This window comes from Trachypithecus francoisi, unplaced genomic scaffold (genome assembly GCF_009764315.1).
Source record: "Trachypithecus francoisi isolate TF-2019V2 unplaced genomic scaffold, Tfra_2.0 Lachesis_group16, whole genome shotgun sequence".
In the NCBI taxonomy this organism is placed as follows: domain Eukaryota; kingdom Metazoa; phylum Chordata; class Mammalia; order Primates; family Cercopithecidae; genus Trachypithecus; species Trachypithecus francoisi.
Window position 1 is genome coordinate 43,515,708 of NW_022681461.1, and position 16,999 is coordinate 43,532,706.

Below are 16,999 nucleotides of genomic sequence, written 5' to 3' on the forward strand. Positions count from 1 at the left end.
AGTATAGGAACCTGTATGGAAAAAATAAAACTTGACTCCTCATATAGTCACAAAAATCAATTGAAGATGGATCATAGACATAAATGTAAAAGCAAAAGCTAAGGTTCTACAAGAAAACATAGGAAAATATTTTCATAAGCTTGGGTAGCCAAAAATTACTTAAATGGCATACACAAAAGCACTAACTAGAAAAATAAAAAATAATGAATTGGATTTTATAGATACTATAAACTCTGTCATTGAAAGACTTCAATGAGAAAATGAAAAGGCAAACAACAGACTGGAAGAAGGTATTAGCAACAGATGCAACTGACAAAGGAGTTGACTCCAGAATATATGACTTCTATAAGTCAGTAAGAAACAGACTTGAGGAGATTATCATGAATTATCTAGATGGACCCAAGGTAATCATGAGGATCCTTGTAAGTGGAAGAGGGAGGCAGGACAGTCAGAGAAGATGCAATGTCAGAAGCAGACTTCAGAGGGATTCAATCTCTGGCTTTACAGATGGAATGGGGCTGCAAGCCAAGGAATGTGGGCTGCCTGTAAACTGGAAAAGACAAGAAAATAGATTTATCCTTGGAGCTTCTGGAAGGAATGCAGCCTTGTCCAAATCTTAATTTTATTCCCATGAGACCCATTTTAAATAAAATGAAAAATTCTATTTATAAAATAAAAGTAATGTGCGGCTTTAAACCACTAAGTTTGTGGCACTTTTTTTTTTTTTAATTATACTTTAAGTTCTAGGGTACACGTGCACAACCTGCAGTTTTGTTACATATGTATACATGTGCCATGTTGGTGTGCTGCACCCATTAACTCGTAATTTATATTAGGTATATCTCCTAATGCTATCCCTTCCCCCTCCACCCCCCCACAAGAGTCCCCGGTGTGTGATGTTCCCCTTCCTGTGTCCAGGTGATCTCATTGTTCATTTCCCACCTATGAGTGTGGCGCTTTGTTACACAGGAAGAGAAAACTGCTATGACTTAGAATTTCCATTTCTAGATAGCTACCTTAAAGTAGCTGAAGACATGTACAAGAATATTCTTGGAAGTATGATAATAGTAAAAACTTGGAACCAAACTGTCTTTCAATAGGAAAACAAAACAATTGCAGTTTATATTTTGGACTATTAAGTGACAGCTAAAAGAATGAACTAGGTGTATATTTTTATCATTAAAAAAACTCAAAAGTGTATGTGTGTGTGTATTTTTTTTTTAAGATGGAGTTTTGCTCTTGTTGCCCAGGCTGGAGTGCAATGGTGTGATCTCAGCTTATGGCAACCTCCACCTCCCGAGTTCAAGCGATTCTCCTGCCTCAGCCTCGTGAGTAGCTGGGATTACAAGTGTCCACCACCATGCCTGGCTAATTTTTGTGTTTTTAGTAGAGACGGAGTTTCACCATGTTGGTCAGGCTGGTCTCGAACTCCTGACCTCTGATCAGGAGTGATCTGCCTGCCTTGGCTTCCCAAAGTGCTGGGATTACAGGCATGGACCACCATGCCCAGCCTAAAAGTATATTGTTGAGTGAAAAGCAAGTGCAGAAAATAAAAGCAGTATTCATATTCATTTCCTATGGCCACTGTAACAAATTACTATACATTCACTGGCTTGAAAAACCACTCATTTATTCTCTTACAGTTCTGGTGGTCAGAACTGAAATCAAGGTGTTGCAGGGCTGTTTTTTTTCTGGGATCTCTAGGTGCGAATTTGTTTCCTTGCCTTTTCTAGTTTCTGGAAGCCACCTTCTTTCCCTGGCTCATGACTTATACCTTGTACCATAGACCATTTATCTGTCTTTTTCCACTGTCACACTGTCTTCCTCTGTAGTCAAATCTCCCATTGCTTTCCTTTTACAAAGAAATTTGTGATTACATTTAGGGTCCACCTGGATAACCCAGGATAATCTTCTCATCTGAAGACCTGTAACATTCATGTCTGCAATGTTCCTTTTGCTATATAAGGTAACATTTGCAAATTTTAGGGATTAGGATGTGGATGTTTTTGTGGGCCTTTATTTGGTTTACCACAGTGTCACATAATTTAGATAATTTAATGCATTGCAGGAGGTGCTTCATTACGGGAGGTGCTTCATTCAGTACTGTATAGCAAGAACCACCAACTCCTCAGCCTATAGTAGTGGAATCCCTCATTCTTTTCTAATTCTACCCAATAGTCAATTCTACACCTGCCACTTACAACATACCTATTTGCAGCTCTAACTCTCCATACTGGAGTTCAATCATTAAATAAAAACTGATGACATTTTTTCCCCCAAATGTAGCTTATAAACTTGAAGAAAAAAATAAAAAGGAAGATTTTGAAGAGAACAGAAAACAGAGCAATTTCAGAAAACGAAATGGAAGGACTCGTGGTCTGTTTCAGGGGAGCTAACATCCGGATGAATTAACAGTGTAGGGAAGTTTGAGGAGGGTGAAAAAGGTATGAGAATGGGAAATACCACGCCAAAAAAAAATTGCAACATTAGTAATGTTGAGTACACAATTCAGGTTGGTGGCTATGTATTTATGAGTCATATCAATTAGCCATGTTGTATGATTTTTTTTCTAACAACATTCAGTATTAAGGTAAAGAAATAGAGAGTAATAGCTTGGTTCATCCAAGGCTGAGCTGTCCCCAAGGAATGCAGCAAACACAAGGGACAAGAGGGTGGAGAATATATGTGTGAGTGATTACACTGAGTTTTAGTGGTAACTGAACCCAGTAATGTGGGAAGTGACAAGAGGAGTAGGCAGATAGGATAGAATTGGTTGAACTGATATATTGGAGGCCACCATGAGGTAAAATTACGTAGTAAATAAGACAAAATAATAGGACAGTGGAATGTTGGGCTTATGACTTTCAAAGGTGGAGCAATTTAAAATGATGACAATGTCTAGAATATGACCATGGAAGGAGATACGTTTTCTGAATTGAGGGAAAAGCTTATGGAAGATGAAAATGCAAAGAATCATCTAAGGACATGGTATTGACTAGCTCATCAGCATGGGCATTTAGTTCATTCTTATAATATTAGGAGCTTGTATGGAGAATAAAAGTATTACCCAAGTGTTAAAAATCTTCATGAGGCCAAATAATCAGAACAATATATTGAGCAATTAAATAGACTATGATGTAATTCACAGACATAGGGAATAGATACAGGATAGAAAGGGGGTAGCTTGGAAAGTAAGACTGTCGATCCAGATTTGAAAACATTGAGTTTACATTTCCTGTGCAGCAGTGAAATAAATCTCTCCACTAGGCAGCAGGCCATATAGGTTGGAAAGTAAGAAGAATAAATAGGACATTGAGAATGTATAGATTATAATTTAAATAAGAAAACTAAATTGAGATAAGCCAAAGAGATTGTGTAGATTATTTAAATCTTGTCAGAAAACTTATAATATGTCAATGATTGTCCTTGTTAATGCTTAAGTTTTATTTTTATTGCTTATAATTTTATGTGAGCTGATAATTTATTTGTTCCTTATATTTTACACACACACACACATGCAAACACACACACGCACACACACACACACACACACACAGTTTCTTCACCTTGTTCATTAACTTTGATTTCCAGGCCATGTTTTATGATTGATTTTGTTACTATAGTGCTTAATAGAAGACTATCAATAGATAATAGATAATATATATTTCTTTTTACTAAATATGCAAATATTCTATTTTTTGATTTGTGGTTCTGAAAATTTTTTTTAAAAATGACTCAGATAACATAGTTGCCTGTGACATACCTCAATGGCATTGAAATATTTCACCTCACTTTAGGAAGTAGACTTTGACGTAGTTAACATTTAGCTCTCTGTAAATATGTCATCTTTTTACCTCTTGTTAGGGTAACTTCAGTATATTCTGTGAGTGATTACAAGCTCATAAGAGGATACTATGAAAATTATATGCAACAATTTGAATAACCTAGGAGACATGGATAATTTTTCTATAAACATACAATCTAAGAATGAATCATAAAGAAATAGAAAATATGAACAAACCAATAATGAGTAAGGAGAATTAATCAATAATAAAAAACTTTCCAACATTCTATCAAACATTTAAAGAAGGATTAATGCCACTCTTTCTCAAACTCTTTCAAAAAAACTTAAAAGGTGGGAACACTTTCAGACTCATTTTATGAGGCCAACATTACCATGATACCAAAGTCAGAAAGAGATACTACAAGAGAAAAAAATATATAGGCTAACATCTCTGATGAACATAAATGCAAAAATCCTCAAGAAACTACTAGCAAACAAAATTCAACAATACCTTGAAAGTATGACACATGATCATCAAGCGGTATTTATTCCTGAAATGCAAGGAAGTTTTAACATACTGAAGTCATCAATGTGGCTGGGTAAAGTGGCTCATGCCTGTAACCACAGCACTTTGGGAAGCCTAGGCATAAGGATTGCTTGAGCCCAGGAGTTCAAGATCAGGTTGGGGAACATGGTGAGACTCCATCTATACACAAAATTTAAACATTAGTCAGGCGTGGTAGCATGTGCCTGTGGTCCCAGCTAAGTTGGGAGGCTGCAGTGAGCTGTAATTGCACCTCTGCACTCCAGCCTGGATTACAGAGTACTCTGTAATCTGTCTCAAAAAAATTTTTTTTAAAAGTCATGAATGTATCAATGTGATATACCACATCAACAAAATGAAGGATAAAACTTATGATCATCTCAATAAGTGCAAACAAAAATTGACAAAATTCAATACCCTTTCATAATAAAAACATTTGTTTCAAAGAACATCTTTATTTCTGCCTTAATTTCGTTATGTACCCAGTAGTCATTCAGGGGCAGGTTGTTCAGTTGCCATGTAGTTGAGCAGTTTTGATTGAGTTTCTTAGTCCTGAGTTCTAGTTTGATTGCACTGTGGTCTGAGAGACAGTTTGTTATAATTTCTGTTCTTTTACATTGGCTGAGGTGTGCTTTACTTCCAACTATGTGGTCAGTTTTGGAATAAGTGTGATGTGGTGCTGAGAAGAATGTATATTCTCTTGGTTTGGGGTGGAGAGTTCTGTAGATATCTATTAGGTCCGCTTGGTGCAGAGTTGAGTTCAATTCCTGGATATCCTTATTAACTGTCTGTCTTGTTGCTCTGTCTAACGTTGACAGTGGGGTGTTGAAGTCTCCCATTATTATTGTATGGGAGTCTAAGTCTCTTTGTAAGTCTCTAAGGACTTGCTTTATGAATCTGGGTGCTCCTGTATTGGGTGCATATATATTTAGGATAGTTAGCTCTTCCTGTTGAATTGATCCCTTTACCATTATGTAATGGCCTTCTTTGTCTCTTTTGATCTTTGATGGCTTAAAGTCTGTTTTATCAGAGACTAGGATTGCAACCCCTGCTTTTTATTAATTTTTTTTTCCATTTGACTGGTAATCTTCCTCCATCCCTTTATTTTGAGCCTATGTGTGTCTCTGCATGTGAGATGGGTCTCCTGAATACATAATTAAACATTAAACAAATTAAGTATAGAAGGAATGTACCTTAACCTAATAAAAGCCATATGTAATAAACCCAGGGCTAACATCAACTGGATGTTGCAAAGCTGAAAGCTTTTTCTCTGAGGTCAGGAAGAGAAGATAAGGATACCTACTCTCACCACTTCCACACCATATAGTACTAGAAGGGCATAGTCAGAGAAAGTAGGCAAGTAAAAGAAAGTCATCAGAAAAATGCAAATTAAAACAACAATGAGATATTACCTCTTACTTGTTAGAATGACTATTACAAAAAAAGAAAAGATAACAAGTGTTGGTGAAGATGTGGGAAAAAGGGAGCCCTTGAACACTGTTGGTTGGAATGTAAATTAGTACAGCTATTAGGAAAAACATTATGGAAATTCGTTTAAAAAATTTAGAATTACCATATGATCCAGCAATCTCACTGCTGGGTACATATCCAAAGAAATGAATCAAGTAGGTTAAAGAGATATCTGCAGTCTCATGTTCACAGCTTTATTTACAATAGCCAAGATATGGAATCAACCTAAGCGCCCATGGATGAATGAATGGATAAAGAAAATGTGGCATGCATATATATATATACACACACACACACACACACACACACACACACATACACAAACACACACATATGTATATGTATATTCCGTTGTGCATATATATATAATGGAATACCGTTCAGCCTTATGAAAGAAGGTAAATCCTACATTTGTAACAACATGGATGAACTCTGAGGACATTATGTTAAGAGAAGCCAGGAACAGAAATAAAAATATTCTATATATTACATATATATTACATTATATATTACATATATACATACACACACACACACAAACATAATCTGAAAAAGGTAAACTCTGAGAAGCAGAGTGTAAAATGGTGGTTGCCAGGAGTTGGGGGTACAGGGTTGGGAGTTGTTGGTCAAAGGGTACAAACTTTCCATTAAACAGAATGAGTAAATTCTGGAGATCTATTATACAGCATGGTGACTATAGTTAACATGTATTGTATACTTGAAAATTGCTAAGAGGGTAGGTCTTAAATGCTCCCACCAAAAAATGTGAGTTAATACACATGTTAATTAACTTGATTTAACCATCTCACAATGTATATGTGATTCAAAATATGTCATATGCTATAAATATATATAATTTTGATATGTCCATTACACCTTAATAAAGCTGTTGGAAAAAAAGGAAGTCGGGCAATGTCAAAAAGAAGGAATAATAAGCAAGGAATTGATTATGTTTTTGTTTAGAAATTTATTCTCAAAACTAATTGCTTCTTTATGTATGAAGCTGAGTCCTGACCATACACTGAGTAAATAAGAGCAAGTTTGAATTTCTACAAGCATGATGGAATTAATATAATCAATTTTCACACTGTATCCAAAAGTCATGGACATGGAATGAACTTAAAATCTGAAAAAAACTGCTGAGAGTTTTACTATTCTTTAGTTGTATAACTTTTGGCAAATCTGTTTCTCTGACCCTTAGTTTATTCGTTTAGAAAAACGTAGATAATGAAGTGAAAGATATTAAGATATGGTGTTTATGAAAGTTTCCTACAAGGACATAAATATGAGTAGAACTAACATAAAACTGTAACTTAATTCAGTGTAATTACAGTTGCATGGCAATCTCTACCAAGGTACCAATGCCTTAAGGAAGACGTTAATTCCTTCCAGGGATGCTACAAATGTGGTACAAATGGGCTAATTAACCTACCAGTTTTGTTTTCTTCATTTTAAAGCAAACCAAGGAAAAAAAAGAAAATGAACTAAAGTGCAACAACTCAAGCGATCAAATTATATGAGAAAAGTACAGTTCATGGTGCTGTTCTTTGGAGTTACTGTGTTTAGTTTTCATTTGCTCTATAGTCACCAAATTATTCAGCATTTTCAGAATCTTTCGCGAGTTTTTATGAAAACCTTTAAAACCTTAATAAACAAGTTCCAGTGCAAGAAAAATTTCCAGGTCAGCCAAGAAGCCAGAGGAAGACAGCTCAGTAAACCTTTCTTCTAATTAGTGCTTAAAAGAAGCCAGTGTCTGAGAACAATGGGTACACAATGGTTGCTGCTAGTGACAGAAGTAATTGTTGACCTCTAGCTGTTCTTACAAAATATTGCTTTCCCATAGGCTCTAATTATTAGTCCTGTTATTTCTCCACTGTTTGACCAAGACTAGGTCTGTTCTTAATTTGGGGTCTGCTGCATGACAGTGCTTAGCTTTGCTAATTTTGGAATAAATTTCTTTAGGTGGAACCTTTAACAAAAGCTAAATTTCAACACCTTAACTCCTAGGTAAGTTATCTGTATTTTGCTACCTTATATTTTTCGAAATCGAGGTGTTCTAACAGGCATGTTGGTTCCCTTGAATCTGTGTCAGATGAACAGATGTTAAAATGCACAACCACATCTAACACAATTAGCAATGGGTATGTATAAAAACGATGATATTTAATATGACATTAATACTTAGCAAAAAAATACTGAATATGACTAAAACTGAAATTCAAAGCAATTCAGGCTTCCGAGTGTGAGTTTAGAATAGAAAGCCTGTACCTTTAAATGAAGAGTTTGAGTCGATGTTATTAGAAAGTTTTTGACCTATTAGGATACCCATAGGGGACAGAGGTTTTTAGTCTTCCTACTTGGATAATATGAGCATGTCTGCTTTTTTCCTCACTGATGTACTCCAGATATAGTAAGTGTTCTGTGTTCTAGGGGTATGTCAGAGCAGGATGGAAGGATCCCAGCTTTGAGCCTTTTGACAGTGTGGATTTAATTAAGCTACACATTGCCTCGAGGTTGCAGCAGTACAAATACATTTATTCCTTACTTTCAACACAAGAAATTGTCATCCAAGTAAAGGAAGAAAAAATATATATATTTTCATTGAAAAACCAATGTTATTCATTAAATTGGAAAAATGTACAAACTCCTATACATTAACCACTAGATAAAACATTATTAATTTGAAGCATACTTCTGATTGAATTTAAGAAGAGTCTACATTATAGTTTAATTTACTAAAACATTTACAAGTTGAGACTTTGGGCTCCTGAGATTTCACCTTTTGCCTCCATTTCAGCTTTTGGAACCATTTACTTTTTATGCTGCAGTAGGAATGTGGATATACAAAGTGTGAAATAGAAGGGGAGTACTGGGCAAAAATTCAAAGGGCCTGGGTGCTATTCTCAGTTGTTCTGCTAACTAATCATATGAGCAGAAACCACCCAGGTAACCTCGCAAGATTTAATTTCTTGCTTGTAAAAATCTAACAGTTGTAAGAGCTCTGCAAGACCAGTTGTGGGGCTTCCAACAAGTCAAGTGACCTTCTACTCACAGTTATAAAGTGAAAACCATGACACCCACCTTAGGGAGTTGAGGATTAAATCAGCAAATATACATAAAGAAACTCTCAGAAGAATATGAAACAGAGTAGTTACCATTATGAAGAGTATTAATTCTCAGAATGCACAATGCAATATGAGTTTTATTTTAATGAAATCCATGTGTTTATAGCCATTTCAGATTTGCAGTAAAGTATTTGCAGGTCACAGAAACATTTACAGTAAAATGTCACTTCAGTATGTGTCTGATTAATTTAACTCTTTACCATATCAGACTTTTCTTTCTCAAATTAAAGAGTGATTTAAATGTAGAAATAGAAACCCTTAATACTAAGTGATTATGGCATCTCTGTTATTGTACTTTCTTTTTAGCACAAGTTCTGGGTTTAGCACAGAATCAGAGAATTTGTTACAAACAGGATTTAATTAAGTGATCCACTAGGGCATCTGCAGACAGCCTTTCTGCTTTTCCTGTTGCATACTGAGAGAGAACATGCTAGGATTAGAGAGAACATCCTCTTCAGGGGATATGCTGAAAATATGGAGGTTCTTGTGTTTAAGTTAAATGTAAGCAGCACCTTTGCACACTACTGAGTGGAAGAAGTAATTTTGAACTCCTACCCCATTTCTTGGCCTTAAGGATTTAATTTTTTTGTTAGTTTCTTTTTTTTCCTCTTTTCTTTTATCACGTGCACATTGGCATGTGAAAGGAAAGGAAGCAGATAGAAAGATGTGTAATTTTTCTAAAGCTAAGAAGCTATATGTCTTAAGGGTAATTAAATTATGATTTTGTGACTTTTCAATATGGATTATCAAACTTGATGGCTTTAGAGGCTGCAGTAGATCTTTGGAAGGCCACAGCTAACATTTCACTATTTTCCCACCTAGAGACCTACCTATTTCAAAAAAGAAAAAATATGCTTTTCTACTTCAATTGTTGAATAGCCTCCTCATATGTTTTATTTGTAAAACAAAACATACACATTGTGAAAATGACAAAAACTGCACAGTGTGAAAAGAAACCATGTAGCTTGCATAGGCACATATTTTTACATATTTGTTTCTAAATGTACAAACAGGATCTGCTGTGCAAAATGCTCCAGGATAGTATTTGTTTCAGATTTATGTAATCAGCCATGTTGCAAGATGGTATTCAAAGAAAAGCTCAGAGATGTGTTATCCTGGTCTCATCTCTGACATTCCCCTCCTCCCCCGCCCCAGAAATAACAGAGATGAAAATATACTTATTGTCAAGTGATACACTCAAATATGGAAATGTCTTTATGTTTAAAAAACATAGTCATATCTAAAATAGGAGCTCCAGCCAGGAGAGAGTCTTTGTGTGAGGGGAGAATTCAGTTAAAGATCAGGGCTTTCTGCTGGCTGTTTTTTAGATCTTAAAATTTATAAGTAGATTTCCAGATGTTATACTATCAAACTATAACTTGAGTTCAGTTCATTAAAATTTCGTTGTTGATCAGGACTCTCAATTGAATTTCCAAATTATCTCTCTCTTACCTATTCATTTTATGGCCTTTTGGCAGGCTGAGTCTTGCACTTGCCGTTTTATTGACAGACATCATCCTTTAACACAAGATTATTTGAACCCTGAACCAGCACATGCAAAACAAGGCATGTGCCTTTCTGGAAAACCAGGGCTCGCCAAAAGAACGGCTGGCATAGCCTCCCAATCGCAGTCCAACCCAAGAATCTTTTAATTATGAAACAGATATGTTGAAAAAGAAAAGAAAATTTAAAATACTCTGGAAAACTGGATCATTACTGGACTCTAATTCTTTCAGTTTATTGCAAAGGGTTCCAGCAATGCTTACTCGAAACATAAATGTGTCTCTTAAATATGATTTAGAGTTTACAAAAGATAGAGATTATTCCAAAATAATAAAACTATGGCCTGGCTGAGGAAGACTGAATCATCTTTTATTAGGGACCTTTATTTTTTCCCGAGTTATTAAGGTTGTTACATAAGGGCACAACTAGCACATTTGCTGGCCCTGATCTCAAATAAGATCAAACACCACATATAGCAAGATAGATGGTATGTACTGATAGAACAAATTATCCTTCAGTGAATTTATAGCTAGGGTGGGAATGCACTGCCTTGCTACCTGTGCTGACCAATTTTTTGGCATACATAACGACAGTTTTAATAGGCTTCCTGCTCGAGTTTTGGAAAAACCTTCTTGCCAGTATAGCTACTGGAAGAAATTACAAAGATTTCTTAAAATCAAAGGCCAAGGTAATGTGGAGGATCTTTCAGAAAGACTAATTGATGAAATAAATGACAAAAGGCAGAAACTAATTATGAGAATAAATATACTAACCACCCAAATTTCTTTTAAGTCAATTTCAATGTTTATGAGAATTTGGGTCTATTCTTGTGTGCCTTCTGACTACATCCTATTTCCCAAATTCTATTAAAAAGTAGTATAATTATTCATACTTTAGAGAACTTTTTCATTCTGGCTTAGCTTACACAATTTCCTAGGAATTAACTTCATGAAGCAGGAATGTAAATTTTATTTGCTCTTTATAAACTTGTATTTGGGAAGAGAATAAAGCAAATTTTAACTGAATTAGAAAAAAAAAAAGCAGATGATAATAATTCTATGGGAAAATAGGTAAATAAGCAGCACTCCAAACTAGAGATTGGCAAACTACAGGCATAGCCTATTGCATTCAGCCCTTGAGCAGAGAGAATGCACCAGAGACTATGTGGCCCATAAACCCTAAAATATTTGCTATCTATTCCTTTATAGACAGAATTTGTCAACTCTTGTTCTAAAACAAAGGACATCCTGCTGTACCTTTTCGTTATTTCTTACCTATACTTTGTTATTGCAAAGAGGAATGACAAAACTGGAAATCAAGAAAAACTAAGAAGGCCCGGTGCGGTGGCTCAAGCCTGTGATCCCAGCACTTTGGGAGGCCGAGGCGGGCGGATCACAAGGTCAGGAGATCGAGACCATCCTGGCTAACACGGTGAAACCCCGTCTCTACTAAAAAATACAAAAAACTAGCCAGGCGAGGTGGCGGGCGCCTGTAGTCCCAGCTACTCGGGGAGGCTGAGGCAGGAGAATGGCGTGAACCCGGCAGGCGGAGCTTGTAGTGAGCTGAGATCTGGCCAGTGCACTCCAGCTTGGGTGACAGAGGGAGACTCCATCTCAAAAAAATAAAAAAGAAAAAAAAAAAAAAAGACAAACTAAGAATAATTTTTCAAAAGTTAACAGTAGTATGTTACTTATTAGTATACATACTGTAGGATTCCATCAGCGTGAAGTTCAAAAACAAGCAAAACTAAACTATCATGATAGAAATCAAATCACTGGTGACCTCTGGAGATTACTGACAAGGAAGTTGCATGAGTGAACTTCTTGGAGTGATGAAAATGTCCTATATCTTTACTAGGGTAGTGGTTACAAAATGGTGTATACAGACATAAGATTTCATTGAATTGTTCAGTTGAAATATGCAATTTACTGTCAACAAGTTATAATAAAAATGTAAATCGAGACAAACATAGATATGTTTGTACTATCTACATATCTGCACATTTTGTAGCATAACATAAAGAAAAAAGAAAAAATGTAACAGCATCCTGAAAAAGAAAAAAAATCAGATTATCTACAAAGTAACATCATTTAGACAAACAACAGATTTATCAACAACAATGGAGGCAAAAATACAATGGAATACAATCTTTAAAATGCCAAGAGAAAATAAGTATCAGCCTAAAATTCTCTAACTGGCTACACTGTCATTCAAAAATAAAAGTAAAGTAAAATAATTGGTAGGAAACAGATTAAGAAAGTTTTTCACAATGAGACCCTCAATGAGGTCTATACTACTAAAGAATTACTAAAGAATGTGAACTACTAAAGAATGTGCTTCAGGAAGAAGACAGTGGAATCTAAAAGGAAGAAATGGAATGCAAGGAGATAAATACGGGGATAGATATAAATAGGCATTTACTGTAAAGAAAAAGTTAACCCTAATACAAATTATTAATTTAGGAGTGTTTGAAAAACAAGGTAGACTTGAAATGCTGAACAAAAATTCATTGTGCTATATACCTAATTTTTGTACATTTTACTGAACATAGACTACATTCACTTTTAAAAATGTTACTAGAATAACAATCATCCTATTCCATCATTGTTAACACAAAGATAACGATCATCATCATTTTAATTGCCTCCTATTCACTCCATTGGTGATGGAGGGTTTCCTGCTGTAGGGCTGTGGAAGTGGCTGAAACTATACTTGACACTGGACAGATAAAATCAATAGGAGTTTACTGGTCACATATACTCACAGCCTGGGGGAGGAGTATACACCTCCCCAATGTAGGGAGGCACAGGGGCATACTCTGGAATGCAGTGAACATGTAGGGGCTGTGAAAGTCAGGTATTGTAGTATCAAGAGTTTGAGGTACTCCCTGGTCTACGAGAGGGTGTGATTGACTGAATCATTCTGTAGATTGGCAGGGAACCAAAACTCACTACTCAGGGCTAAGCAGGAACTGCATCTGGTCCTTTTGATAAAGAGGGTCATTTGGCTAGGGGAGGTTAGCAGTGAGAGCACAGTGGAGAGCAGAACTTGAAGTTAGGCCATTTGAATTCCTCCTGCTTCCTCCCAATATTATGCAGCACATAATATTGGGCCTTAATCATAGGCCTTACAACATAATTATTACCTTGCCCAAGAACTGAATTAAAGCCTGGAAGTGTTAATGTCCAAGCTTTTGCACCCTTTGGGGGAGTTATGAAGGAGTATATCACTCAGTATGCCTAATTCTTATTTCTAGTAGTCTTAGAGAACACAACTTTAATAAAAGAAGGTAGAAAAGAAAAAACATTGTAATGCATAATGGTGGTTATATTGTTGTAGAGCATTAGAAAAACATAGTATAGTTGTTAATTGTTCAAGAAGTGTATGTGTGTGCGCCTGTGTGCATCTGAGAAAAATGGTCCACACTCAGTAGACTCTGATCTGTCTCCAACCATTGAGAAGACCCCAAGAGAAACTGCACTGAGTATACCAAAGCCCCAAATAGACTCTGCCACTTATTATCAATATCTCAGACTTAGAGGAGTGTATTGATGTAGAGAGACAGAGAAATCCTGAAAAATTAAATTCTTCAGGTGGAGGTTTCCAAAAAGCCGAATAGAAAATCCTGTTATGTACATCTAAAGGTGAGCAAGAAAGGGAAGACGTAGATCTCAGGTTAAGTAAGGAAGTTTATGAACTATTATGTTATAGAAGCATGCTTTCAGTTAAAGGGGCAGAGCCCTGCTTATTAATATTCCACTCCCATTTTGCTCCTCTTCCATATACACTCATGTCTTAAAAGTTCATGTTCAGTGTGAGAAAAAATATTTTTCAAACCCTAGAAAATGATATCAAAAGCATATTTTTGGTTTATGATGTTATTACCAGACTTTTCTGAAAAGTAGCATTTCTGATAGATTTTAATGAGTTCAACTTGTTTTTTCCACCCCCAAGGTGGGGAGGGGGTATTGTTTTGTTAGAAAACTAGATTTTACCTATCCTGCTAATTATCCGGTTTTAATGAGCCAAATGATTTTTAACTAGACATTTCCTTTTTACCTTTAGCTAATAATATTGTCTGTTTACCTGTAGTTTCCTATAATATCCACCCAAAGAGAAGTCTAACCCATCTCTATTGCAGGCAAGTTAGTTTGAAATCAGAATTTGACATGTGCTCGCAATCAGTTCATCTGAGAAGCTGCTTTAAAAACAGGCAAGGATCTATATTTCATAATAAAACATATGGTAGAGTTTATTTCATGATTGCAACCATTTTCCAACAGTCAAATACAACTCTCTAATTAGAAAATGTAGCAGAGAGAATTGGTGAAGTAGGAGAGAATACATGGTGAAACCTACAACTGCTGAAGATTAGGGAAACTTGCTCCTTGCAGATACGTGAAATAGCATTTAAATTTCAGCCTGTCCGTTTCTAAGCACATGCAGAGAAATCCTGTATCCAATTTCGTGATAAAGAATTTTCTAAAATCTTTTAGGATTTTAAATGTTTCACCTAAAACATGTTCTCTAGGAATGGAGTTCATCAGCTACAGTGGTTTCAACTGGAAGTAATTTGGCCCCTTGGGGACATATGGTGATGTCTGGAGACTTGGGTGTTTTTTTTGTTGTTGTTTTGTTTTTTCACCTTAAGTTCTGGGACACATGTGCAGAACATGCAGGTTTGTTACATAGGTATACATGTGTCATAGTGGTTTGCTGCACATATCAACCCATCATCCACATTAGGTATTTCTCCTCATGCTATCCCTTGCCTTGCCTCCCACCCTGTCAACAGGTTCCAGTGTGTGATGTTCCCCTCCCTGTGTCCGTATGTTCTCAGTGTTCATCTGCCACTTATGAGTGAGAACATGTGGTGGTTGGTCTTCTGTTCCTGTGTTAGTTTGCTGAGAATGATGGTTTCCAGCTTCATCCATGTCCCTGCAAAGGACATGAACTCATCCTTTTTTATGGCTACATAGTATTCCATGGTGTATATGTGCCACATTTTCTTTATCCAGCCTAACATTGATGAGCATTTGGATTGGTTCCAAGTCTTGCTATTGTGAATAGTGCTGCAATGAACATACATGTACATGTGTCTTTATAGTAGAATGATTTGTTATCCTTTGGGTATACACCCAGTAATGAGATTTTGGGTCAAATGGTATTTCTAGTTCTAGATCCTTGAGGAACTGCCACACTGTCTTCCACAAGGGTTGAACTAATTTACACTCCTAGCAATGTGTAAAAGCGTTCCTATTTCTCCACATCCTCTCCAGCATCTGTTGTTTCCTAACTGTTTAATGAAGGCCATCAGAAAAGCATAGTATCTGGGCCGAATAGCTCCATACCTCATGGCATGGTCCCTCACTGCTTCCCTTGGCTAGGGGAGGGAGTTCCCCGACCCCTTCCGCTTCCCTGGTGAGGTGACATCCCACCCTGCTTCAGCTTCCCCTCCGTGGGCTGCACCCACTGTCTAACCAGTCCCAGGAGATGAACTGGGTACCTCAGTTGGAAATGCAGAAATCACCCTCCTTCTGCATTGATCTCACTGGGAGCTGCAGAATGGAGGTGTTTCTATTCAGCCATCTTTCCTGGGGATCTTTTTTTTTTTTTTAATGGTCAAGACTTGAGGACAGGAGTTGCTACTGATATCCAGTTGGTCAGTCTAGCCAGGAATGCTCCTAAATATTTTGCATTGTATGAGACGGCCTCCCACAGCAAAGAATTATTCAGCCCCAAGTGCTGACAATAGTGGTAAGGTTGAGAAACCCTGAGCTGAGACATCAGGGGTCATACTTCATGATGACAGTGTCAGGGCTTATCTGGTTAAGTGTGTGATGTGGGTTAGAGTCCCTAGGAGGAGCAAATGAAGCCAAGAAGAACTGGTATTTTTTTTCCCCAAGACTTCACCAAGAAAACCCTTATCAAAATGATATTATCCTAACTCAGACTGAATTTTAAAAGAAATAATAAAAGGTCAAATGGCAAACAATCTCTGAAGGAGTTAACAGGATCCAAAGAGTTAATTTGAATAGGAATGGAAGTGAGTATAATTATGGTTGAAGCAGAGAGAGAGGCTCTAGCAGTTAATATCCAACAGAGAAGAGTTAGCTTGGTTAAGACTCTGGTTATGGCTGCCTGGGAAAAGGGCCTCTCTTTCTGGGAGGAAACCAGTGAAAGATTTCATGATAAGTGTCAAGTTAAGGCAGTATTCTCATAGAGGAGCTATGAGTAGAAGCCAGGGAATCAGATTATTGGGGAAGTTGGGGTGCAGGGACATCAAGATAACCAGCTGAGTGAAAAAAAAAAAAAAGCAACTAGAAGTAAAGCCAGGATAAGCAGAAAATCACATAGCAGGGACAGGAATTGAGTGGTAAACTTGGCAGCAGGTTTGAGAATCCCAGGAGTAAACGCTCTATGGATAAGTCTGTGGGCAGAGCCACATTATGAAGCCTGTGCCCAGGGCCGTCAGTCACACTCTTCTGGCTCATCATACCCAGTCTAATTTTATCCCAATGAAAACCAAAAGATCTCATTTGACATTTCCTTGGATGTCCTTGTGTAATGTGT